Source organism: Giraffa tippelskirchi, chromosome 1 (genome assembly GCF_054371585.1).
Source record: "Giraffa tippelskirchi isolate mGirTip1 chromosome 1, T2T-mGirTip1v1.2.pri, whole genome shotgun sequence".
Lineage (NCBI taxonomy): Eukaryota > Metazoa > Chordata > Mammalia > Artiodactyla > Giraffidae > Giraffa > Giraffa tippelskirchi.
Genome location: NC_137275.1, coordinates 55,449,386 through 55,476,251, shown reverse-complemented (window position 1 = coordinate 55,476,251; position 26,866 = coordinate 55,449,386). Strand labels below are relative to the sequence as shown.

At 41.9% G+C, this 26,866-nt stretch overlaps 1 protein-coding gene across 4 annotated transcripts in view; it reads left to right on the top strand.

Annotated features, from left to right (window-relative positions):
• PGCKA1 (PDCD10 and GCKIII kinases associated 1) overlaps positions 1-26,866 on the top strand; it is an 80,612-nt gene that overhangs the window by 41,869 nt on the left and 11,877 nt on the right. For all 4 annotated transcript variants that reach the window (XM_081526827.1, XM_081527004.1, XM_081526922.1 and 1 more), the window contains one exon: positions 15,336-15,385. The gene's annotated coding sequence lies outside the window, so the exon portion shown is untranslated. The remainder of the gene's footprint in view (positions 1-15,335; positions 15,386-26,866) is intronic.

Here is a 26,866-nt window from a genome sequence, read left to right as displayed (position 1 = left end):
GCCTGAAGTATGAATCATAATATACAAATAGAAATGGTGATTTTTGGCTTCATTCAGAATTTTTAAATTGTGTTTGTCCATTTCTACTGAATTTAATGACAACGAGTCCCAACTCCAGGAGAGTGAGCACTGGGTTTGTTTTTATTCCAGGTACTGCTTGAATACTAATGGTTGCAAAGCACTGTAGGAGTTGAAGAGCTTTGACTAAAGGAACCTCATGTTTTCGTTGGAGTCGTCATCAAGGAGGGGCATACCGCTCCTCCTCTTGACTATGTAATCACTACCCCTTGGCAGCAATTGGGACTTCGAGTTTGGGTTTGTTTAACAATAGCAATCAGCCACACAGCCAACCTGCGGCCACACCCCAGCCAAGAGGGCCCAAGGCTGGATTTTCTGTTTGGCGTTTAACTATTACACAGGTGTGTGAAGTTCCAAGAACATGCTAGGATTTTAACCCTGAGATGTAAGCTTTTAGGGCAGCTCTCTAGGGAAGAGGGAGAAAAAGAACTAGCAGAACTGCTCCAGTGTAGGCCTGATGAGGTCAAAACCCTGGTGACGCAACAAAAGAAAGAAAGAAAAAGTTTCAGAAAAAACAGTTTCACACGAAATCCCCAGTTCCTCTGCAGTTGCCCAGAGAGAGGAAGCCTATCTTGACTGACCACAGTGTTCTCCTAGGCAGGAAATGTGTCCCCTACAGGCTGGGGAAGGAAGGTTTTAAGGATTTAACTTGAAAAGCATAACCTCAGATACACAGATGACGCCACCCTTATGGCAGAAAGCAAAGAACTAAAGAGCCTCTTGATGAAAGTGAAAGAGGAGAGTGAAAAGGTTGGCTTAAAACTCAATATTCAGAAAACTAAGATCATGGCATCTGGTCCTATCATTTCATGGCAAATAGATGGGGAAACAATGGAAACAGTGACATACTTTATTTTGTGGGGCTCCAAAATCACTGAAGATGGTGACTGCAGCCATAAAATTAAAAGACACTTGCTCCTTGGAAGAAAAGCTATGTCAAACCTAGACAGCATATTAAAAAGCAGAGACGTTACTTTGCCAACAAATGTCCATCTAGTCAAAGCTATGGTTTTTCCACTGGTCATGTATGGATGTGAGAGATGGACTATAAAGAAAGCCGAGCACCAAAGAATTAATGCTTTTGAACCGTGGTGTTGGAGAAGACTCTTGAGAGTCCCTTGGACTGCAAGGAGATACAACCAGTCCATCCTAAAGGAAATCAGTCCTGAATATTTATTGGAAGGACTGATGCTGAAGCTGAAACTCCAATACTTTGGCCACCTGATGCGAAGAACTGACTCACTGGAAAAGACCCTGATGCTGGGCAAGATTGAAGGCAGGAGGAGAAGGGGACAACGGAGGATGAGATGGTTGGATGGCATTATCAACTCGATGGACATGAGTTTGAGCAGGCTTCGGGAGTTGGTGATGGACAGGGAAGCCTGGCATGCTGCAGTCCATGGGGTTGCAAAGAGTCAGACAAAACTGAGCGACTGAACTGAGCTGAACTGATACATTTACTTTGCATTCCTTCCAAACTTACATTATATGGTTTAGCAGTGTGTACTCAAAGACAGTATAGTTTAAGGAACTATTCTCATCAATAGTTCTAGCCCAATATACATTATGTAAACTCCATCAGGAGAGAAAAACTTCCCACTTTGTTCAAACTTAAGTTTGTGTGTGTACACACATATATTTTATTATTATTACTCTTAAAAATTCAATTTAGGTAATCCGGTTCAATGCTTATAGTTTTGAGGTTTTAATTCTGACAGCTTGTCATATTTGGTTAATCATATTTTGTGCTTTTTTTTTCCCCCATTTAGAATGTTTCCCACCCAGGAACCTAGCTTGAATTTTTATGAAGCATGATGATATAGCAGCTCTCACTGAAATCTATGAGTTTGAATGATGTTTAAATTTAACAGTATATTAAAGTCCTAATGCGTAAAATGTTTCTAGGCTAAATTTTGTGATTTCCCCAGAAACACATATCAAATTGTCTTCAATAATGTGCTACATAAATATAACTAGGTACTTTAGATTACAGCCATTAATTTTTTCTTTTAGTATTTCTAGCTTTGAAATTCATATATATTCATTCCTTTGTATCTTCTCCTTAACCATATGATTGTGTATTATTGTGTTATAATTTTCTTATATCTTAAGGTTAAGCTAACTCCCAGTAGCTCTGTAACCCTTTCTGTGCTTGAAATGCTTAGCATTTGCTGAAATTGCCCATGGCTTGACCGTTAATCCTTGGTGTCCCTGAAATTCAGAATAAAGTATAGAGTTTCTAAATGCATATAAAATAAAAGGACAAATGAGGTCTTGGAATCCTGACTTCCTTGAGATTTGACCTGATTAATAAGTATCACAATTGGGTTGTTCTTTTCATTCTTAGAAGAAAATGCTATATTCTGGAGGGGGAAATATGGAATCAGTTCAGCCTATTTAACCTTCCTATTAGAAGGCATGAGGGGGGACTTCCCTAGTGATCCAGTGGCTATGACTCCGAGCTTCCAATGCAGTGGCTTCGGGTTCAATTCCTGGTCAGGGAACTAAATCCCACATGCCTCAATTAAGAGTTCTCCTACTGCAACTAATACCCAGCACTCCAGTATTCTTGCCTGGGAAATCCCATTAATAGGGGAGCCTGGTGGGCTACAGTCCATGGAATCACAAAAAGTCTAACATGACTGAGTGACTAACACTTTCACTTTTCACGTTTCATTACTCCTATTCCACATTTAAAAAAAAAAATATATATATATATATATATAAGCCTTTTTGTACTTGTAATTTTTAAATATCTACTTTAAAAAAAAAAAGAAAGTAAAGAAATGGTCTAAAGAGGCTTGGAAGCCCAAATACATTGATAGATGTTCCAGGGCAGCATATTTTTGAAAGTATCAAACACTCTTTAAGAGAGTTTATCATTCATCTAAATAAGTCCTTCCCCACATGACTATTATCTATGCTGATTTCACAAGAGAAAACTCATGCCCATGATGCAACATAAAATATCTATTAGAAGTTGCCTTTTGGGTCTGCTAAAACTCCCAATTACAAGTTTTCCTTCACGTTTGTTTTTAAATTTTCTGAGAAGAGATGAAATAGTGCTTTGAGGGAGCCAAGTAACCATCTTGCATATACCTAAGAAATCTTGTTGTGACCTGGTTTGCTCTGACTCACTCACAGTCACATTTGCAAAGCGCATCTCTATTAAGAGAAGAAGCAGTGTCCTGAAGGGTCCATGTTTGTCCAGAAAAGGAGTCTTTTCAGTGACTCTGCCACCATCTTCACACTTAGTTATGTTTGAGGCAGTATTTTAGGACCTTTGTATGCCTTATCTCTAAACCTTGCATTCATGCTAGAAACAGCATTATTCCCCATTGTCATTTCAGTTCATTTCAGTTCAGTTGCTCAGTCACGTCCGACTCTTTGTGACTCCATGTGCCGCAGCACTCCAGGCTTCCCTGTCCATCACCAACTCCCGGAGCTTACTCAAACTCATGTCCATTGAATCAGTGATGCCATCCAACCATCTCAACCTCTGTCGTCCCCTTCTCCTCCTGACCTTAATCTTTCCCAGCATCAAAGTCTTTTCCAATGAGTCAGCTCTTCACATCAGGTAGCCCAAGCATTGGAACTTCAGCTTCAGCACCAGTCCTTCCAATGAATATTCAGGGTTGATTTTCTTTAAGATTAACTGGTTTGATCTCCTTGCTTTCCAAGGGACTCTCAAGAGTCTTCTGCAGCACTACAGTTTGAAAGTATCAGTTCTTCAGCGCTCAGCCTTCTTTATGGTCCAGTTCTCACATCTGTACATGACTACTGGAAAAACCATAGCTTTGACTATATGGACCTTTGTTGGCAAAGTGATGTCCCTGCTTTTTAATACACTGTCTAGTTTTGTCATAGCTTTCCTTCCAAGAAGGAAGAATCTTTTAAACTTAATCTTATGGACATCTAATATTTGTTATTGAAAGAAATGAAGGAAGGAAAAAAACAGGGAAGTTTCCATTATTTTCTGGAAAATTACTTACATAGGATTAGGAATGCTTAAGTGGAAAAGATAAAAATAATAACTGAGCAAGATATATTTGACTCAAGTTTGGACAGGCATCTTAATGGAGACAGACCATATCTGCAGAGTTCTCTCAGTTCCCTTAGAAAAGTAAGTGGATTGCTAAGTAATGGTGAAAAATATAGTGTACATTTTTTGAGTGATTATTAAGTGTCTTTTTTTTTTCTGGTTTTGATATGAAAAATACATCAAGTTCTTTATTTGGGAGGGTGGTGTCCATTTTACCTAACTCATCAGAAGTAACACTTAAAGGAAATCCTGAGAAAGTTTTTGGTCTCCTGGGATTTTGTTGTTGGTTGGAAGGGAAGCTCTGTTGGTTTTTGGTATTTCTGTGTGTGATTTAAGGAAACAAGTTGAAATAGGTAACCCATACAGAAGTACTCATTTTTTTTAACTTTTGAAAAATCATTGCTCCAAGAAACATACAGTTTAAATCCAAGAGACATACAGTTTAAACTTTTGAAAATCATTGTTCCAAGAAACATACAATTTAAATCATTTGGCTGCAGTCTGAGCAGACTAGATAGATAATACTTTCCTAGAGGATGAGCACACACTGATGTAATATCATCATGAAGTCTAGGAACTTAAATCATGAGAACCTATGTCCAGGAAAATCCTGGGAGTCCATTCAAGTGTGGTCACAGTTGGGGTGTCTTCTGAACCCTGAAGCCATTTCTTGACCTCAGCTCCCTTTAATCAGACCTACTGCCCTGAATCTAGTAGTATGAGGCCAGACATTTAGGGCCAGCTGGTTAAATATTATTGAGCTCCCACTGCATGCCTGGTGCTGGATTGAGCACCAGACAGTTTTCCTAGGGAATTTACATGCTAGCACAGAATCACCTAGAAATAGGTAAAAATTCTTTCCTTTATTCATCTAAAACCAGTCAAATGTTTGTCAAGCACTTTTCTACACACCAAGAATGCAACTGCGAAAAATTATGACTCTTGTATGCAAGGTGCAGAGGGAACTGTGGGAGTTCAGAACCAGGACAACTAGCATAGCCCGGGGGATCCAGGGTGCTCTCCTTTCTGGAAGAGGCCAAGATGGACTGAGAAGTCGTAGTCAGCTAGACAACAGGAAGAGGGCTTTCCAGGGAGGAGAGAGCTCAGGGCAGTCCAGTAAGAACTCCCGAAGTGTGAAAGAATTGAGGATTTCTGCTCATTATCTCACCACTGTTTGGGGGGGTTTTGCAGATGGGGTTGAGGTGAGGAGCCACGGTGATACCAAGAGTAGGAAGTGGGAAAGGGGTGTCGGAAGCAGATTCCAGTGTCCCTTTCCCCTTCCTCAGGCTCTTCCCTGTCCACTTCTGCTTGTTTTCCTGACCTCCTTTTAGGTCTGCCACAGGTGCCTGGACAAAGATTGGGAAATCATTTCATTTTGATTCTACATTTGCTGTGAACTAAAAGTAGTTTTTCTTCTTCTTCTTCTTTTTTTTTTTTTTTTTTAGTACTTATTTATTTGGCTGTACTGGGTCTTAGTTGCAGCATGTCAACTCAGGTGTGGCAGGTAAACATGATAGAACCTACACTGGAGCCCCATATCCTGGGATTTGGGATCTCAGGTGATAGAGTGTGGCAGCTTCAGGGTCAGTCAGAGCTCAAATCTTGGTTCTCCTACTTGCTCACTAGAGGATAAAAAGCAATTGTGTAACCTTTGTTTTCTCCCCTATTAAACGGGCTTAAGAATAATATCTCCTTCTTGGAGATATTATGAGGGCTGTTATGAGGGTTAAATGAGATAATGCACATAAAGTGCTTGATGCATAGTAAGCACTCAATATTATTATTATTTGTTAATAATATTATTATGCCATTATGAATAATAAGTAGTAAATTAGATTCTGTGGTTACAAAATTGAATAAGACACAGCACCAGCCAGAGAGACAGACATCTGTGTAACTGACCACGAGACCAAGGGATAGAGTCTGCGTAAGAGTTGGCACAGATGCTTCCACTGGATTTAGGGACCAGGAGTTCACAAAACTCCCCAGAGCAGATCATAGTGGGCCTTCGACCTGGGAGACAGAATTTCACTCTCCTTGAAAAGGTGAGCCCAGCTGCATGCATGCATGCTAAGTCACTTTAGTCATGTCTAACTCTTTGCAACCATATGGACTGTTACTTACCAGACTCCTCTGTCCATGGGATTTCCAGACAGGAATACTGGAGTGGGTTGCCATGCCCTCCTCCAGGGGTTCTTCTTCACCCAGGGATCAAACCTGTGTCTCTGATGTCTCCTGCATTTCCTGCATTGGCAGGCAGGTTCTCTACCACCAATGCCACAATTACATTAGTTATCTATTGCTGTGTAACACAATAACCACCCCCACCCCCAATTAGTAGCTTAAAACAAGCAACATTTGTTATCTCACAGGAACCCAAGCACAATTTAACAGGGCACCTCTGGTTCAAGGTCTCTCTTGGGGTTATAGTCCAGCTGTTGGCCAGGGCCATGGTCATCTCCAGGCTCCATGCGAGCTGGAAAACCCACTTCCAAGCTCACTCAGGTACACATTGGCAGGCCTCCAGAGACCTACTTCCAGGTTCACTCACATGATTCTGGCGTGCTTTGGTTCCTCCTCATATACTTTGTTCATCCTTTAGAGCTAGAGTCGGCACTTTGTAGAGGGCCAGAAAGTAAGTAAATATTTTAGGATTTGTGGGTCATACAATGTCTGTCACCACTACTCAACACTGCTATGTAACTTGAAAGCAGCCAGAGACAACTCCTAAATGAATGGGCATAGCTGTATTCTAAGAAAACTTTATGTAGCAAAATCAGGTAGCCTGACCCTTACTCTAGACCTCTACAAGGACAGCAGCATGGTTTAGAAAAATCATTGCTGGGCATCACTTAGCTTCTCAGGGCTGCAGGTCCCAATCCGTAATACGTGTGGGCTAGAGTAATTTTTCTCAGGGCTTCCCACTGCAAAATGCTGTGATTCTAACTTTAATCTTTCTTCATAGCAGTTTAATAGCTATTTCTTTGTTCTTACTGTCTCTCTGCTAAGACTAAGAACTTAACCAGAGTGTCAGTAACACTTCACAGATCTCACTGTAAAATGGAAGACATTTAGCCAGGAACAGCTGGTAAAGAATCCACCTGCAACTCGGGAGACCTGGGTTCAATCTCTGGGTTGGGAAGATCCCCTGGAGAAGGGAAAGGCTACCCATTCCAGTATTCTGGCCTGGAGAATTCCATGGACAGTCCATGGGGTTGCACAGAGTCAGATATGACTGAGAAACTTTCACTTTCACTAGCCAGGGATGCTTAATTTTTTTTTAATATTTATGTAATTATTTATTTGGCCACCTTGAGTCTGAGTTGCAGCACATGAGATCTTCATTGCTGCGTGCAGGCTCTTTGGTGTGGCATGGAGGCGTCTCTCTAGTTGTGGAGCACAGGCTCAATGGTTGCAGAACGTGGGCTTAGTAGACCTGGAGCATGCGGGATCTTAGTTCTCTATAAGACATATGTGCTCAGTCATGTCCGACTCTTTATGACCCCATGGACTGTAGCCCACCAGGCTCCTCTATCCGTGGAATTTTCCAGGCAGGAATACTGGAGTGGGTTGCCATTTCCTACTCCAGGGGATCTGCTCAACCAGGGATCAAACTCATGTCTACATTGGAAGGTGAATTCTTAACCACTGGACCACCAGGGAAGTCCCAGGACAACTTAATTGACATATTCAAGTCCCTCTTTTAATACATTTAGTCTCAGTCATGGTGTGGCTGGCCAGCTTGGGGCAGAGAATGATGGGCTCTTGCAGCAGAGCCCTTGCCCAGGAGCTGAAGGGCCAATAGCATCATAATAACAGCTACTGGTGATTGGTTGCTTACCTGTGTCAATGTTGTTGTTGTTCATTTGCCAAGTCATGTCTGACTCTTCTCGACCCCATGGACTGCAGCATGCCAGGCTTCCCTGTCCCTCACCATCTCCCAGAGTTTGCCCAAATTGATGTCCACTGAATCAGTGATACCAGCCAACTATCTCATCCCCTGTCACTTTCTTCTCCCTCTGCCTTCAATCTTTCCAAGCATCAGGGTCTTTTCCAATAAGTCAGCTGTTCCCATCAGGTGGCCAAAGTATTAGAGCTTCAGTTTCAGCATCAGTCCTTCCAAAGAGTACTCAGGGTTGGTTTCCTTTAATATTGACTGGTTTGATCTCCTTGCTTTCCAAGGGACTCTCAAGAGTCTTCTCCAGCACCACAGTTTGAAAGCATCAATTCTTTGGTGCTCTGCCTTCTTTATTGTCCAACTCTCACGTCTATACATGACTACTGGAAAGATCATAGCCTTGACTATATGGACCTTTGTTGGCAAAGTGATGTCTTTGCTTTTTAACACACTCTAGGTTTGTCATAGCTTTCCTGCCAAGAAAAACTCATCTTCTAATTTTATGGTTGTGGTCACCATCCGCAGTGATTTTAGAGCCCAAGAAGAGGAAATCTATCACTGCTTCTACCTCTTCCCCTTCTATTTGCCATGAAGTGATGGAATTGGATGCCATGATCTTAGTTTTTTTAATACTGAGTTTTAAGCCAGCTTTTTCACTATGCCAGTGCCAAGTATGTAATCCATGGTTAACAGCTCTTAAGGTTCTTAAGATGCAGATACCTACAGAATCACAAACAGTGAAGTCCCTACAAGAGATACATGAGAGCTGAAAATTTCAGCTCTGAAAATTTCCCGTGAAGTAATTCCACATTAGTCTGACTTAACGTGAATATACAGCCTGGTTTTTCTAGAACAGCCGTAATGTCAGATCAAGTCATTCAGAGGTTGAAAGAGGTCTGGATTACTTTTTCGTCATTGTCCTCAAGGTTCTTGGTATATTAAAGTAGTAAAATAATGACAGAATGGGATTATAAAAATTAGAGAATATTTTAAAAGCTTTCATGTACAGATCTGCAATATTGCATACATGCATAAAGGTGATAAAAATTTTCCTATTTGTATGGAAAGTATTAGTTCATTAGGAACTGCAAGAAATTTGCTATGGAAACATGGGGCTGAAGTTCAAAGCTGTGTGATAAACATTGTCCTCTTTCAGTCCTGTGCATGTAGCTCTGGCTGTATATTTGGAGATAGTGGTCAAGAGCCTACATTGAGGCCCTCCATGAATGGGAAGCCTGGGTTAGTTGACCTCCTGTATCCCACATTCCCATACTTCCTACCTGCCCCCATGATGATAGGCTATTTAATGACAGAAATCCTGTCATAAGGAAGACTCCATGATATAAATGAAAAACTTTCTGAATCCCAGCTCCACCATTTGCTAGTTGTATAACCTTATATGAGTTAGTTAAGCTTGCTAAACCATTCTCTATATTCATAAGATGGAGCTAGTAATGCATATTTCCAAGTTATGGGAAGAAGACGAAATAATGAACGTCAAGCACCAAACTTAAGTGTCAGATACCGTCACTACCACCACACACACACACACACACTCACTCAGTCTTGCCTCCGACCTGGAGCCCAAGTTTGGGTTTTGAACATCTGTTGAGCGTAACTACACTGCCATCCCTGGGCCTAGTAAAGAGTCCCGTGCCCACAACTTCCCTGAGCTCCCGTTCACAAATGAACTGCCGGCCCCACAACTGTGGTGACTTGGCCCCCAGGCCCTGCCTCCTGTTCCATCCCCCTTCGCCTGCCCTCGGTAAATGAAGGTGTGAGAGTCAGCATGTACATCTGAGACACATCTCTTGTGCCACATCTGTGAGGAAACTGAGACAGAATCAGACTTGATAAATAGAAAAAGTAATATCCAAAGGGCACTGGCATAAACAGGTTTACAGGATGGTTTACAGCCATTTTTCCTGGGGCCCGTGCTGTTAAGAGGGACACACCTTGTGACCTCCACCTGGGAAGAGCTTGTGCTCCAAAGAGAGAAAAAAGATAAAATTAATAGAAGTTAAGAATACAAGTCAGGCTTCCCAAGTGGCTTAGTGGCAAAGAATCCACTGCCTGCCAAGCAAGAGATGAGGGGCCTTGGGTCAGGAGGATACCCTGGAGAAGGAAACGGCAACCCACGCTAGTATTCTTGCCTGGGAAATCCCATGGACAGAAGTGCCTGGCAGGCTACAGTCCATGGGGTCACAACGAGTCAGATACGACTTAGGGACTAAACAACAAGGATTCAGGTCTGATTCCCTGGCATCTACTGTGCGGGGTTTTTAACTGTGCAGGAAAAGAGGATTTCTGCCTGGATAGGTGATGGCTGGGCAGGTTCACCTTGCTTTTACCTGAATAAAGCTCTGAAGAGTGGTGATGCCTTGTGGATGCAGCATTGCCTGGTTTGTGATGGAGAAACAGCCTCCTGGCTGTCTCTTAACAGCTTGGCCCTATAGATCTTTACTTTGTGTCAGAAGAAAATTAAGAAAGGGAAAGGCAAAGAACATCGAAATCAGGTCACTTCTTACAATTATATAAAGCTTATGGTTGGCACCATAGAATTGGAACTTGGAAACTGCAAGGAAGGTGACTTTAACAAAAATGGAAAGTTCCAGAAATGTTAAGCAATAGAGAGAAATGGTTAACTGGCATAATTAATTGGAATAATTTGCAGCCATTTAAAACAATCATTATGGACATTATGGATTGTCATGGAAAAGACTCAAAATATAATGTTAAAGGGGAAAAAAGCAATACATGAAGTTGTCTGTATATATTGTGTAAAATGGATATGCAAATGGACATAAACTAAAATAAATCCTGAGAAAAAACTGAGCACCTAACCTAGGTTAGATTCCTTGACTAAGGCTTCTTCCTACACTTTTCCTAAACTTTGTGTGCTTATACGTATTTGTGCATGTGTCTGTGTAATTATATCTATTTTATATATAAATAGGTACACATACAAATATATTTTTAGTGAAAAAATTCTTAAAGCATTTGAAAAAGATTGGAGGTATTTGTGAGCAGAGCAGCTGCAAAAGGGGAAAAAAAATGTTTGTATGCTTTTTTAAAAAAGCACTTAGACTTTGTACCAAGGGCTAAACTTTAAAATCCATCAATAGATGAGTGAATTTTACACTTTCTACTGCAGCTGATCATGTGTTACTGAAGTAATTAGGGCCTTTCTTTTTCCGCATAGAGATTCTAGAGATAAATCACAGTTTTGTTTTTCCTTGGTTTAAATGGCATTCTTCTTTGATCATTGCTTCACAGAGGGAAAAGATATTTCCTTGTGCAAAGTAGTGGTTAACTTCTCACAACCTCAGACAACAAAGGGCCTCTCTGTGAGGACGCAGAAATTCCTCCTGGAATACAGGGAAGGCCCCCAGCTGAACCGTATCCAAGGAAGATGCCGCAAAGCTTGCAAAGCTTGTTGGGAGAAAGGAGCCCAGCTGGAGGTCTTTTCTTTCTATTCAGATATTGGCCCTGCTTAGAGGTGGGGGTGGGGGCAGACCCATAAAAGAAAACCCCAAAACAAGCCTGAATGCATTTAGAAATTACAAGGAAAAGTTAATTCTGGCAACCAGTGTTGGTGCCAACTGAGGCTTATCATATTTAGAATTTAACTCCACTTGGGAAGAAAGTTGGTTTTTCTTCTCATGGAAGTTAGAGAAGTACACCGAGATGGGCTCTATGGCATAAATGCTGAGTAAAAGCCAGTCTGTGGGTAGGTTACATGCTGGCTCAGTTGTCCTTGGCTACCTCTACTCTCGGGCCACTGGTTATTACTATGACGCAGGAATCCCATCAAGTCGGGCCCTGAGCGTGGCGTCCACAGCGCCCCCTACCTGACTCCTGTGAGATTACATGTCACTGTGCTTCCTTTTCCACCACCTGCCAGCCTCTTCCCCTCCAGCCACGGACTCACCCCCTTGAGCTTCTCGACCCTGGGCAGGCCAGGCTGGCATGTCCTGGGCTTCGGGTGACTGCCAGTGCCCTTCCCCCTTTTTTCTTCCCTTTGCCCTTCTTGAACTTAAATTCCTCTTCCTGATATAGTTACTCAAGTTCCTGGTCAATGAGAGAGCTTTTTGAAAAAGCCAGAAATCAGGGCGGTGATAAGAAGATATGAGAGACGAGGAGACCCTCTTCTCTACTGAGAGCCCCTCATCCCATGTAGATTATGAACAGTGAGAAGAATGGCAGCTGCCATTTCTGTGCTTCTGCACCTGCTTATCCTGATTCTTGCATTATCTGTATACCTCACGTCTCAATAAACAAAGGCCCAGAGAGGTGGAGAGGTTTGCTCAAGGCCACACAGCTAATTAGTGGGGCAAAATTTCCAACTCAGGAGTTTCTTCCCCAGAACTCTCCCCTCTTTTTGCTACACAAAAGTGCTTTCCCAAAGACTCAAAAACTATTAGTCACCATCAGTATTTGCCCCCAACATCTGTGGCCAAACAGTATCAGGACGTGTAATAAAGACTCCTTTCTAGTTCCAGCAGTGGCTCCAATTGAAAAAGAGTAAAAGTTCCACTCCATGTACAGATAACTAGTTAAATATCAAACTCACCAAGGCTCTACTTACTAACAGACCTATGGAATTGTGGTCCTTTCAGGGGTTCCATGTACTTGAAAACACTGTAAAAATCACCATTTAGGAACCTGTAGACCAGCACCATCAAGTAGAACTTTCTGCAGTGAGAAAAATGTTCTATGTCCACACTGTCTGATATGACAGCCACTAGCCACATGTGGCTTTCAAGCTGTTGAAATGTGGCTGGCTGGTATAACCCAGGACCTGAACTTTTCATGTATTTAATTTTTAGTAATTTAAATAGCCACATATGGCTAGTAGTTACCAGATTGGACTGTGCAGCTCTAGAATATTCTGGCAGGTTGATTCCTGGTCCACACATTTTCATGATGCTTTGCCAATAAGCTTTATTATAGGACTGGATCGTAATTACTTGTTTTTGTTTTGCCCACCTCACTAGGCTGTAAGCAATTAATTTTGCTAGATCATCTGTTATTAGCACATGACTTGGCCCACAGTTGTCACCAAGTCATGTCCCAACTCTTTGTGATCCCATCGACTGCAGCACTCCAGACTTCCCAGTGCTTCACTATATCCCGGAGTTTGCTCAAACTCATGTCCATTGAATCAGTGATGCGATCCAACCATCTCATCTTCTACCACACCCTTCTCTCCACAGTACTAGGCATTAAATAATTAACTTAGGCTAAATAAATGAATGGGAGTCAGCTTTATTTGAAAGCATCTGAAAGCATCATTGTTTTTGCTTGCTATCATCTAGTTAACACTTTCTCCTGACTTTGCTCTTGGACTAGATTGGTTCCCAAGTTTCCAGATGAAGCCCAGACTGCCCACTTATGAGCACATCTTTCTTTCCTCAAAGGGAATCACTTCTTTAGCTGATTATTTTGGTTATTTGCCTCAGTTTCTCTAAATGAATGTTTCTATTACCATTTCTTGATTTTTTTTCAGTTTTAGACATTATCTTCCACTATGGAAGAAGATGGTTCAACTTCCACCCCCTGCCCTACCACACATAAGGAATGTCCCCCCCCATTGAACCCCACCTCCAGTTTTAATTAGATAAATAACTAGTATTTATTATAACTACATAAGTGCTCTTCACAGCTAAGCCAAGTAGAGAATTATAACTACATTTCCTTTCCTGCACAGTTTTTTTTCTGAAGGTAACAAATGACTGTTTATTTGTTCAGTATTCTGCATCCTTACCACTGATTTGACACCAAACTCTTTCCCTAGCGTGTGTATTTTTCTCTGTAGGATACTTCAGTGATTCTTTCAATTTCGTCTCTTAAAAGATAACTGCCCAGAGCCATCTTACCTTCTGCAATGGGAATGAGCTTCCTCCGAGTTGTGCACAGTGCTGGGATTCTGGAATCTCCACAGCGATCATCCTAGGGGTTCCTTTTGTCTCTCTCCTGTGTTTAATGTCCTATTTCATATATTCCTTGACTTCCCCTCTTAGTTTACTTCCTCATTTGTTTATTACATCTTCTAATAGACTCCTTTCCAGGAAGGGATGGTAAAATTTTTGAGACTTTTCTTATCTGGAAATGTCTTTATTGTACCTTCTCATTTCGTTGGTAGTTTGGGCAAGTTTAGGATAATGTGTAGGAGATCAAACCAGTCCATCCTAAAGGAAATCAACCTTAAATATTCATTGAAAGGACTGATGCTGAAGCTGAAGCTCCAATACTTTGGCCACCTGATGTGAAGAGCCGAGTCATTGGAAAAGACCCTGATGCTAGGAAAGATTGAGGGCAGGAGGAGAAGGGGGTGACAGGATAAGATGGTTGGATGGCATCACCGACTCGATGGACATGAGTTTGAGAAAACTCTGGGAAATAGTGAAGGACAGGGAAACCCGGCATGCTGGAGTCCATGGGGTCATAAAGAGTCGGACACAACTGAGCGACTAAGCACAGCGCAGCACTGTGTATGTATTTAAGAAGTCTAAAGCCATTCTGGAGAAGGCAATGGCACCCCACTCCAGTACTCTTGCCTGAGAAATCCCATGGACGGAGGAGCCTGGTAGGCTACAGTCCATAGGGTCGCTAAGAGTCGGACACGACTGAGCTACTTAACTTTCACTTTTCCCTTTCATGCACTGGAGAAGGAAATGGCAGCCCACTCCAGTATTCTTGCCTGGAGAATCCCAGGACGGCTGAGCCTGGTGGACTGCTGTCTATGGGGTCGCACAGAGTCGGACACGACTGAAGCGACTTAGCAGTAGCAGCAAAGCCATTCTGACCTCCAGCTCTTTGTATATGGTCAGTTTTTCCTTTCTAGAAGCCTATAGGAGCTTTACTTTTACCTCACTGCTGAAATATCACAATGATGTATCTTGGCATTGGGTTTAGTTTTATTTATCACTTTGGTCACTTGATGGGTGCTTTTATCTAAAATCTCATTCCTTCAGTTATGTAAATTTTTCTCTACAGCTTTCCTGTTGTGCCATTTAAATCTCACTACAACCATATTTTATAGATAAAACTGATAATTTGGGTAAATGATTAATTGGGCATTAATTAATTGTTAATTCAGTATTGGGAGCTGGGCTGCAAATTCAGGCTTGGTAAATTTCAAAGCCCTTGTCTGTCTGGAGTCACTGGTCCAGGCCAGGAATCCTTTCCCCCACATCACTACCTGGGTCTCTCTCGGGAAATGCTTTCTGCTGTCACTTTCAAGACGCATCTTGGCTGTGAAAAGGAGGCAACTGGCAGACCTGTTTTCAACTGTTTTTGTTGTTGTTGTTGCAGGAAGAGAAGTTAAATGTCTAGAGAAACCTAATGGACAATCTCCACAACAGGTAAGCTCTTCTCTTTTTCATGTTTTGGGAAGAAGGTCTATTCTTTCCACTTTCCGTTAAATTTTCTATTATTTGGTCTTCCTCTGAAGTTTTTATTACCTGAAACACGAAAGCCAGTAGACAGGACAATCCCCAAAGTCTATTTCTTTCAGATTCATTCAAGTTTGAGTGAAATGCTGTTATTTTCTTTTTCCTTTTGTTGTTTGGGAACAAAGTTTGTTCGTTCTAAAACAAGTAACATACAACATGACCCATCTAAATCTTCACATTGAACAACGTACAATGTGAGGCTGAAACAAGAAGGCTGAGTGTTACCTTGTTTGAACTCAGTTAGCTCCACTCCAATATTTCACCATCCTGTGCATGCCCCAAAATGACCCTAAAGCACAGCAAGTATTAATGTGGGACTTATAATTAATTTTAGACAGTAGATAATTCACAGCTATGGAATCCACAAATAATGAGGATCAGTTGCGTACATAAAGCACATGGAACACCCGGTACATGGGACACTCTATGTAAGTTTGCTGTTTTTATTGTCATCTTCATTATTCTATGTTATTAAATCCTGAGGGTCTTGGACACCTTTGAAAAGTTTTCAGTTCAGTTCAGTCACTCAGTCGTGTCCGACTCTTTGCGAGCCCATGAACTGCAGCACACCAGGCCTCCCTGTCCATCACCAACTCCCGTGATGGAGACTCATGTCCATTGAGTCGGTGATGCCATCCAACCATCTCATCCTCTGTCATCCCCTTCTCCTTCTGCCTTCAATCTTTCCCAGTGTCAGGGTCTTTTCTAGTGAGTCAGTTCTCCGCATCAGGTGGCCAAAGTATTGGAGTTTCAGCTTCAGCATCAGTCCTTCCAATGAATATTCAGGACTGATTTCCTTTAGGATGAAAAGTTTTACGCAGGGGGACCGATAAGATTCAGGTTTGTGGCCTAGAAAGATCCCATGGCTTCCGTGTGGCAAATGTCTTAGAAGACACAGGGGGATGCAGTGATAAGAGGATTTGCGATAACTCAGGTAAGAAAGAAGTGATAATGTCTTAGGTCAGGGCAGGGGCAGTGCACATGGAGAGAGGAGAGTGGGCCTCAGAGAGAGTGTCAGAGGTCGCCTTCCCCCGGAATGTGGTCTGGACCCCTACCGGCGCCTTTATCTGCTCACTTTCAGCCACAAGTCTCCAGTCTTTTCCCAAGATTACTTGGGCACTTGTTGCCTTATAGAATACAATGCATGACATACTTTATTTTATTTTAGTATTTATTATTTCTTTCTTTATTTGGCTGCATCGGGTCTTAGTTGCAGTACTCATAACCTTCATTGTGTCATGCAGGATCTTTCGTTGTGGTGCACAGTCTCAGTAGTTACAGCACACGGGCTCCAGAGTGCATGGGCGTCTGGTTGCAGCACATGGGCTCTCTAGTTGCAGCGAGCAGGCATAGTCGCTCTGTAGCATGTGGGATCTTAGTTCCCAAGCAAGGAGCAAACCTACATCCCCTGCATTACTAGGCAGATACTTAACCACTGTACCACCAGGAAAGTCCCCATATTTAAAATTTATACTTTTAGCACTCCCTTAGTCATGTATTTATGCATCTGTCTTCATTGCTAGACTGTGAATTCTTTTCAGCTCCCTGGAACTGAATTTGGTACTTGCACAAAATAGGTGCTCAGGAAATATTTGATGCGTGAATAAGTGGTGAACCCTTTAACATACAGCAGAGATCTCTGCCTCTTGTGTCCTGGTTACTAGCAGAGTGTTTTATCCTCAGATTCTCAAGGATATTTGAGGTCTCAGAACCATGCTTATTCTTTTCAAGTAAAACTGTTTTTACTATACTGCAAAGAAATAATGGACATGAGTTTGAGCAAACTCTAGGAGACAGTGAAGGACAGGGAAGCCTGGCGTGCTGCAGTCCATGGGGTCACAAAGCAACTGAACAACAACAAAAGGAACATCAGCGTCCAAATTCTGCACATGCAGTGTCATCTACAAACATGGGAGAGTCTGTTTTCTCTTGTCCTCTGACCAGTCCATACTTCCCACCTTGAGTAGGAAGCCTGTATTATAAAATACAGCAGTTGTGTAGTAGGATGTTCTTTAAGATTCGCTGAAGTTTGGACATCTAGAATACTGGGAATTAACCAGAACTAGTCCATTCCAAGCATCCAGCCTTGAGCTGTGCTTGCTTTTAAAGTCATCATTATTTGTAGCTTTACAAGACTGTAGCATATAAATCTCTGTCCACATTGCCTCCTCTGCAACTTCTTCATTTCCAGAACTTCATTTTTTCTAAATGCTTCAGGTATCTTCCAGACTTGCCCCACCTTCCAGATAAGGCTACTTACCAATGTTAGCGACATATCCTGTGTTGGAGACACGCCTGATTCTCGTGGGGTTTCAGGGAGGATTGGGTCAGAACATCACTCATTTCTATTCACAGTGTCTAAAAGTCACTAGGCCAGGGTTAAAATTTTTTCTCATAGATGATGGCCATGAAGGTAAGCACAGCCCACATCTATTAAGAACCTGCTACTTGCTAGTCACACTCTGCCAGGTCCATCACATGTGTAAGCTGTGTGGTTCTCAGAGGAACCCTTCACAATTCAGTGTCACTGTTTCCCTATCTAGTGGCTGGCAAAGCTGAGACTCTGAGAGGTTAAGCTACTCAAGATCATCCAGCTTAGGACAGGCCAATCCAGATTTTGACTCCAGAGCCCACACCCTTAATTACGATAGACAGACTGTCTTCTATCTACTGGGTCTTAAAGTTCTTCGTCCTCTTCTTCTAGAATCAAATATGATTTTTACACATGTTCTTTGACCAGTCTTTATGTTGTTCAGTTCAGTCACTCAGTCGTGTCCGACTCTTTGCAACCCCATGAATCGCACCACGCCAGGCCTCTCTGTCCATCACCAACTCCCGGAGTCTACCCAAACCCATGTCCATCGAGTCAGTGATGCCATCCAACCATCTCATCCTCTGTTGTCCCCTTCTCCTCCCGCCCCCAATCCTACCCAGCATTAGGGTCTTTTCCAATGAGTCAACACTTCACATGAGGTGGCCAAAGTATTGGAGTTTCAGCTTCAACATCAGACCTTCCAATGAACACCCAGGATTGCTCTCTTTTAGGATGGATTGATTGGATCTCCTTGCAGTCCAAGGGACTCTCAAGAGTCTTCTCCAACACCACAGTTCAAAAGCATCAATTCTTCGGCGCTCAGCTTTCTTCACCGTCCAACTCTCACATCCATACATGACCACTGGAAAAACCATAGCCTTGACTAGACGTACTTTTGTTGGCAAAGTAATGTCTCTGCTTTTAAATATGCTATCTAGGTTGGCCATAACCTTCCTTCCAAGGAGTAAGTGTCTTTTAATTTCATGGCTGCAGTCACCATCAGCAGTGATTTTGGAGCCCAAAAAAATAAAGTCTGACACTGTTTCCACTGTTTCCCCATCTATTTGGCATGAAGTGATGGGACCAGATGCCATGATCTTAGTTTTCTGAACGTTGAGCTTTAAGCCAACTTTTTCACTCTCCTGTTTCACCTACATCAAGAGGCTCTTTAGTTCTTCTTCACTTTCTGCCATAAAGGTGGTGTCATCCGCATATCTGAGGTTATTGATATTTCTCCCGGCAATCTTGATTCCAGCTTGTGTTTCTTCCAGCCCAGTGTTTCTCATGATGTACTCTGCATATAAGTTAAATAAGCAGGGTGACAATATACAGCCTTGACGGACTCCTTTTCCTATTTGGAACCAGTCTGTTGTTCCATGTCCAGTTTTAACTGTTGCTTCCTGACCTGCATACAGGTTTCTCAAGAGACAGGTCAGATGGTCTGGTATTCCCATCTCTTTCAGAATTTTCCACAGTTTATTGTCACCCGCACAGTCAAAGGCTTTGGCATAGTCAATAAAGCAGAAGTAGATGTTTTTCTGGAACTCTCTTGCTTTTTTGATGATCCAGCGGATGGTGGCAATTTGATCTCTGGTTCCTCTGCCTTTTCTAAAACCAGCTTGAACATCTGGAAGTTCACTGTTCACGTATTGCTGAAGCCTGGCTTGGAGAATTTTGAGCATTACTTTACTAGCATGTGAGATGAGTGCAATTGTGCGGTAGTTTGAGCATTCTTTGACATTGCCTTTCTTTGGGATTGGAACGAAGACTGACCTCTTCCAGTCCTGTGGCCACTGCTGAGTTTTCCAAATTTGCTGGCATATCAAGTGCAGCACTTTCACAGCATCACCTTTGAGGATTTGAAATAGCTCAACTGGAATTCCATCACCTCCACTAGCTTTGTTCGTAGTGATGCTTTCTAAGGCCCACTTGACTTCAGATTCCAGGATGTCTGGCTCTAGGTGAGTGATCACACCATCGTGATTATCTGGGTCATGAAGATCTTTTTTGTACAGTTCTTCTGTGTATTCTTGCCACCTCTTCTTAATATCTTCTGCTTCTGTTAGGTCCATACCATTTCTGTCCTATATAGAGCCTATCTTGGCATGAAATGTTCCTTTGGTATCTCTAATTTTCTTGAAGAGATCTCTAGTCTTTCCCAATCTGTTGTTTTCCTCTATTTCTTTGCACTGATCGCTAAGGAAGGCTTTCTTATCTCTCCTTGCTATTCTTTGGAACTCTGCATTCAGATGGGAATATCTTTCCTTTTCTCCTTTGCTTTTCACTTCTCTTCTCTTCCCAGCTATCTGTAAGGCCTCCTCAGACAGCCATTTTGCTTTTTTGCATTTCTTTTCCATGGGGATTTTCTTGATCCCTGTCTCCTGTACAATGTCACGAACCTCTGTCCATAGTTCATCAGGCACTCTGTCTATCAGATCTAGTCCCTTAAATCTATTTGTCACTTCTACTGTATACTCATAAGGGATTCGATCTAGGTCATACCTGAATGGTCTAGTGGTTTTCCCTACTTTCTTCAATTTAAGTCTGAATTTGGCAATAAGGAGTTCATGATCTGAGCCACAGTCTGCTTCCGGTCTTGTTTTTGCTGACTGTATAGAGCTTCTCCATCTTTGGCTGCAAAGAATATAATCAATCTAATTTCGATGTTGACCATCTGGTGATGTCCATGTGTAGAGTCTTCTCTTGTGTTATTGAGGTGGCTATAAAAATGAAATCAATTACAAACTAATGCAAGGGTATCTCTGATGTGTTTAAGCAGATACCCTACTAAAGATTGGTGATGCTGAGCTTCCTATATAACTTGAATCAAAGTCAAGAGGATCAGCCCAACAAGCTGAGTTGAGATGAGTCATGTCAGATGGTACTGTGATTATGGTGGACAAGAGTGTGATGGGAGGGGGGCGACCGAATCCCACATGAAAAAGACATAGAACTGCACGTGTTAAGTGAAAACACATCATCTTCACTTCAAATTTTAAAAATCTTCTCAAATTATATTATCTGAAGAATCTCCAAAGCCTGCCCCCATCTTCAGCTGAGCCTGAGTCTTTGTGCTACGAATATTATCCCTGAACACATGCGGCTTGGTTTGGTTTCCAGGGACATGGTCTATTAGTTCATCAGTGAACAAGATTCTACCCAAGTGGCAGAATTCAGGGTAAACACCTAATCCCATATCATTGATGGTAGTCTGTCATGTTAAGTGAGATTGTGTATGTGATCCCTGGGTCAGGAAGATCTTCTGAGGTAGGAAATGACCTCCCTCTCCAGCACTCTTGCCTGGGAAATTCCTTGGACAGAGGAATCTGGTGGGCTACAGTCCATGAGGTTGCACGGAATCAGACACGACTGAGCAACTGAGCATGCATGCACGTGTATGTGATTAGCTGAGCTCTCTGTAACGTCTTTCACTTCAGAGCTGTCTGTGGTCATTTGCAAGACTTCCTCAAAACATATTTCAAAAGCAACTGATAAGCGCATGGTAGTATCTGGATTCCCAACTATGAGTTATAGATATTGTCTTCAACTGTTGAGTTAGAGACTCCCTGAAGGATTTGGGGGTGTATTAAAAATAAACTTCCTGCCACTACATTGATAATGGGGAATAGGTTAATAGCACCCACATGAATAATAGAGAATGCCCTTCATATTTCAGCAGACATAAGAGACACCTAACCTTATTTATTAACCACAGTCACCCAGGTGTGTTAATGATGTTGAATATTTTCATGAGATTACTGAAAATAGTGTGAAAGTCCATATGTTCCCTATACTTTCTCCTAGTGGCAGTTTTAGAATATCTGTATAATAGAAGGGTTTCAGAGCTTAGAAGGGAAGACAGGAGACTTGTCTAGAAGTTGTTTTGCACAGTAAACAGACTGATTCAGGGTGGCAAAGGCAAGAGAACTTGATGGAGATGATGGAGTAGCTAAAGTCCCTTCCCCAACCACCACTGACACCCACCACCATGCCTTGCCATACATCAGGCATGCAGCAATTAGCAACATGTACATTAGATACTACCCATCTGTACAGAGTCCAACACTCTTGTTGTATATTACTTAATAACTAGCTAGGAAGCCTTTAGTCAGGATATTATTTGTATTAGGGAAGGTCCAGTCAACAATGAGAACTGTTCCTTTCAAACAGAAGGACGTTATAGTCAGATCTGGGAAACCAAATAAGATGCTGAAGTAAACACAGAGATGGTCAAGGCAGGAAGACATTACCATCCTAAGGGAGGCACAGAACCAGATGCTGGGGCAGTGGCTGGAGCAGAGAGAGAAACGGAACCATACCCTGACTTCCCTCATCCTCTCCTTCTAGTCTTGCATCAGTACCTTCCACTGGTGGGACCCACCCAGATCCAGACAAGGGTTTCTCAGCATTAGGGTGCCCTGAAAAACTGAGCGGGCAAGGGAGGCAGGGATTGATCTAAGAGCAGACAGGCAGTGGACTGGCCTAATGCTGGCATTGTTGCAACTATTAGTTGGGTTTGTCTCAATTGTTCATCAATTAGTAAACATTTAGGTTGTCCAAGCTGATCCCTTCATTATTGGACACTTGGTTTATTTTCACTTTATCCTGTTATAACATCCATAGAGAAGGATAGAAGAACAAAAATTAAAAACTGTTAAAAAGCAAATTCTGAAAAACAGAATTTTTAGAAACTGAACAGGATTGTAAAGCTGCACCCATTAGCAATGGAATTGGAAGCAATGACTACTGGTATTAGTTTCTGACCAACATAAAATTATGTTTTGGCCAACTTGGTTTGGGCCATGCCATCTGTCACTGAAAGGGACCAATGGTAATGGTACCTCACTTTTGCCAGAAATTCCCCAAGCCACAGAGTTCGTCGAGTGTTAGGCCTCTCCCTTTAAGTAGAGCTCATCTAGACCAACCAGTAACATTGGCAAAACAAAGAATCCTGCCTGCCTTTATTTCCTTAAAACCATAAAGCAGTAGTTCTCAGAGTGTGGTCCTTAGCCAGCAGTGTTACCACCACCTGAGAGCTTGTTGGAAATGCAGATTATCGGGCCCCACATAGACCCAGCAGGATGCCTTATGGCCCCAATGCCCTCTGCCTCTCAATGTGTCCACCAGGATCCCACCTCTGTCACCTGCACACCTTGGTCTTTGTTCAGTAATGAATTGCACCCCTCTGACCTAAATAGGAACCTACTCCCAGGAATTTACAGTCCAGACAATAGGGACATAGCTTCTCAAACTTTTTCCCTAAAACCTTTCTTCCCTGGGGTACAGGAAGAAGGACCTAGTCTAGAAGGCTGACCATAAGTTACCAACAGAACTTGTAATTTTCTGCATACCTTTGTTTAATTCTAATAATTGAGGCACAGTTTGTCTTTTCAAACACAATATTCTGAATTTCTTTTAAATAAAAAGTAATGGGCTTCTTCCCCAAAAACCTTCGAATTGGGCCAAATTTATTTTATAGCTTATCTTTACCTCCTAGAATATGGTCGTGTACCCTCATCCAGAAGATGGGGCCCCAAGACCAGCTCACACCATGCGCAGCCCACAGGGTCTTGGGCGAGCACAAGGATGGCCTTAGGGAAGGAACGGTGAAATGGACAGGTCCAGCTGCAGCAGATCTAACCCAGAGGAGGAAGTGAACCCCTCCACACCCTATCCTGGCTCCCCTAGTCCCTTCCACAAAACTTTCATCCAGGCATCAGATCCTATTTGTGTGAAGAGAGGTGTCTATAGAATTGCAGGGGTCTTTTGATCCATCCATGGTCTAGCCAGGCTACCAAGTAAATCCCAGGCCCAGCCAGAGCTGGAGGAAACTCTGCCATAAGGTTGTACCACGGCTACCAGAACTTAACACAATAATTTTCTGAATATTTACCAAATCGCCTTCTCCGTAACTTTGCCACATGGCAAAGCACCTACACTGTGCCCTAATTCTGTTTTTGAGGCCTTTCTCATACGAAGTCCCTCCCTTGAAATTAAATAACTAATATATACTGCCATCTGGTGGCAAAGAGATGAAACCACATGTATGATACACTGCTCAGTCCCTAAGTGGCGTTAGGCACTTTGCAACCCCATGGACTGCAACATGTCAGGCTTCTTTGCCCTTCACTATCTCCCAGAATCTGCTCAAACTCATGTCCATTGAGTTGGTGATGCCATCCAAACATCTTATCCTCTGTCGTCCCCTTCTCTTCCTGCCCTCAGTCTTTCCCAGCATCAGGGTCTTTTTCCAATGCATTTGCTCTTCACATCAGGTGGCCAAAGTATTGGAGCTTCAGCTTCAGCTTCAGCATCAGTCCTTCCAGTGAGTATTCAGGGTTGATTTCCTTTTTAATACCCTGTGTAGATTTGTCATAGCTTTTCTTCCAAGGAGCAAGTGTCTTTTACTTTCATGGCTGCAGTCACCGTTCTCAGTGATTTTGAAGTCCAAGAAGATAAAACCTGTAACTGTTTCCACTTTTCCCCATCTATTTGCTATGAAGTGATGGGACTGGAGGCCATGATCTTAGTTTTTTGAATGTTGAGTTTTAAGCCAATTTTTCACTCTCCTCTTTCACTTTCATCAAAGACTCTTTAGTTCCTCTTCACTCTCTGCAATTACAATAGTATCATTTGCATATGTGAGGTTGTTGATATTTCTCCCGGAAATCTCGCTTCCAGCTTGTGAGTCATTCAACCTGGTGTTTCACATGATGTGCTCTGCCTAGAAGTTAAATAACAGGGTGACAATATACAGCCTTGATGTCCTCCTTTCCCAATTTGGAACCAGTTCATTGTTCCATATCTTGTTCTAATTGTTACTTCTTGTTCTGCATACAGGTTTCTCGGGAGACAGGTAAGGTGGTCTGGTATCCCCATCTCTTTAAGAATTTTCCGCAGTTTATTGTGATCCACACAGTGAAAGGCTTTAGAATAGTCAATGAAGCAGAAGGAGATTTTTTTTGGAATTCCCTTGCTTTTGCTATGATCTAGAGGAGGTTGGCAATTTGATCTCAGGTTCCTCTGCTTTTTCTAAATCCAACTTATACATCTGGAAGTCATCAATTCGTGTACTACTGAAGCCTAGCTTGAAGAATTTTGAACATAATCTTTCTGGCATGTGAAATGAGTGCAATTGTACAGTAATTTGAACATTCTTTAACATTGCCCTTCTTTGGGATTTGAATGAAAACTGACCTTTTCCAATCCTGTGGCCACTGCTGAGTTTCCCAAACGTGCTGACGTAATGATTGCAGCACTCTAATGGCTTCATCATTTAGAATTTGAAATAGCTCAGCTAGAATTCTATCACCTCCACTAGCTTTGTTCGCAGTAATGCTTCCTAAGACTCATTTGACTTCACACTTTAGGATGTCTAGCTCTAGGTGAGTAACCATACCATCGTGGTTATTCAGGTCATTAAGACCTTTCTTGTATAGTTTTTCTGTATATTTCTACCACTTCTTCTTAATCTTTTCTGCTTCTGTTAAGTCCATACCATTTCTGTCCTTTATTGTGCCCATCCTTGCATGAAATGATCCCTGGGCATCTCTAATTTTCTTGACGAGATCTCTAGTCTTTCCCATTCTGTTGTTTTCCTCTGTTTCTTTGCACTGTTCACTTAAGACTTTCTTAACTCTCCTTGCTATTCTATCAGAACCCAAATCAAGAGGATCCAGTTCCCTTTAGCAAAACATACTGGATCACAAGCTGCTTCTTATTGTGAAATTCTGTGGACTCAGAAAAGAATAGAACCTAGTAAGAGGTATTATATTAATATAATAGGAAATATATAAATATTATATAATAAGTAATACATAATCAGGAAGTGTTAGTAATGAAAACAGTAACAGCAGCATTAATAATAGGTACACTGTGCCCGTGTGTGCTAAATCACTTCAGTCATGTACAGCTCTGTGCGGCCCCATGGACTATAGCCCAGCAGGCTTCTCCGTCCTTGGGATTCTCCAGGCAAGAACACTGGAGTGGGTTGCCATGCCCTCTTTCAGGGTATCTTCTTGTCCCAGGGATCGAACCCGAGTTTCTTATGTCTCCTGAATTGGCAGGTAGCTTCTTTACGACTAGTGCCACCTGGGAACCACTCTCTAATTTACATATCCATTTACTTATCCATAAAATACTGGCTTCCAACCTCTGTACACAGTTGGTAGGAATGTAATGATGCAGCCACTATGGAAACCAGTATGGAAGATCTTCTGAAAACTAAAAATAGACTACCATATGACTCAGCAATTCCATTCCAAGGTATATATCCAAAAAAAAACTAAAACACTAATACAAAAAGATCCAGGCACCTCAATGTTCATAGCAATACTGTTTATAGAAGCCAAGATATGGAAGCAACCTAAGTGTCCATAAACAGATGAATGGATAATGAAGGTGTGATATATGTAATCTAATGAAACATGATTCAGCCATAAAAATGAATTAAATTCTTCCATTTACAACCACATGGATGGGCCTAGAGTATGACATTTAGTGAAAGAAGTCAGACAGAGAAAGACAAATACTGAATGATTTTATTCATATGTAGAGTCTAAAAAATGAAACAAAAGAATATAGCAGAACAGAAACAGACTCACAGACACAGAAAACAAGCTAGTGGTGTTAACAGTGGGGAGAAGGAGGAGAGGAGGGGCCAGACAGTGGTATGTGATTAAAACTATTATGTATAAAATAGATAAGCAATAAGGACATATTGTACAGCACAGGGAAATGTAACCAGTATTTTGTGATAACTTTAAATAATTTACAAAATATTGAATCACTATGCTGTACACCTGAAACTAATATAATATTGTAAATCAACTATCCTTCAGTTAAAATAATAATAGGGATTTTTCTGGCAGTCCAGTGGTTAGGACTCTCTGCTTTTACTGCCATTGTCCACGTTCATTCCCTGGTCGGGAAACAAGATCCTTCAAGCCACATGGTGCAGCCAATCATAAACAAAGAAACAAATAAAATACTGGCTTCTTCCTTAAAGGGTTATTGTGAAGTTGAAATGAATACGTGAAATTTTTTAAGACAGTACTTGATGCATATTAAACAGTAGA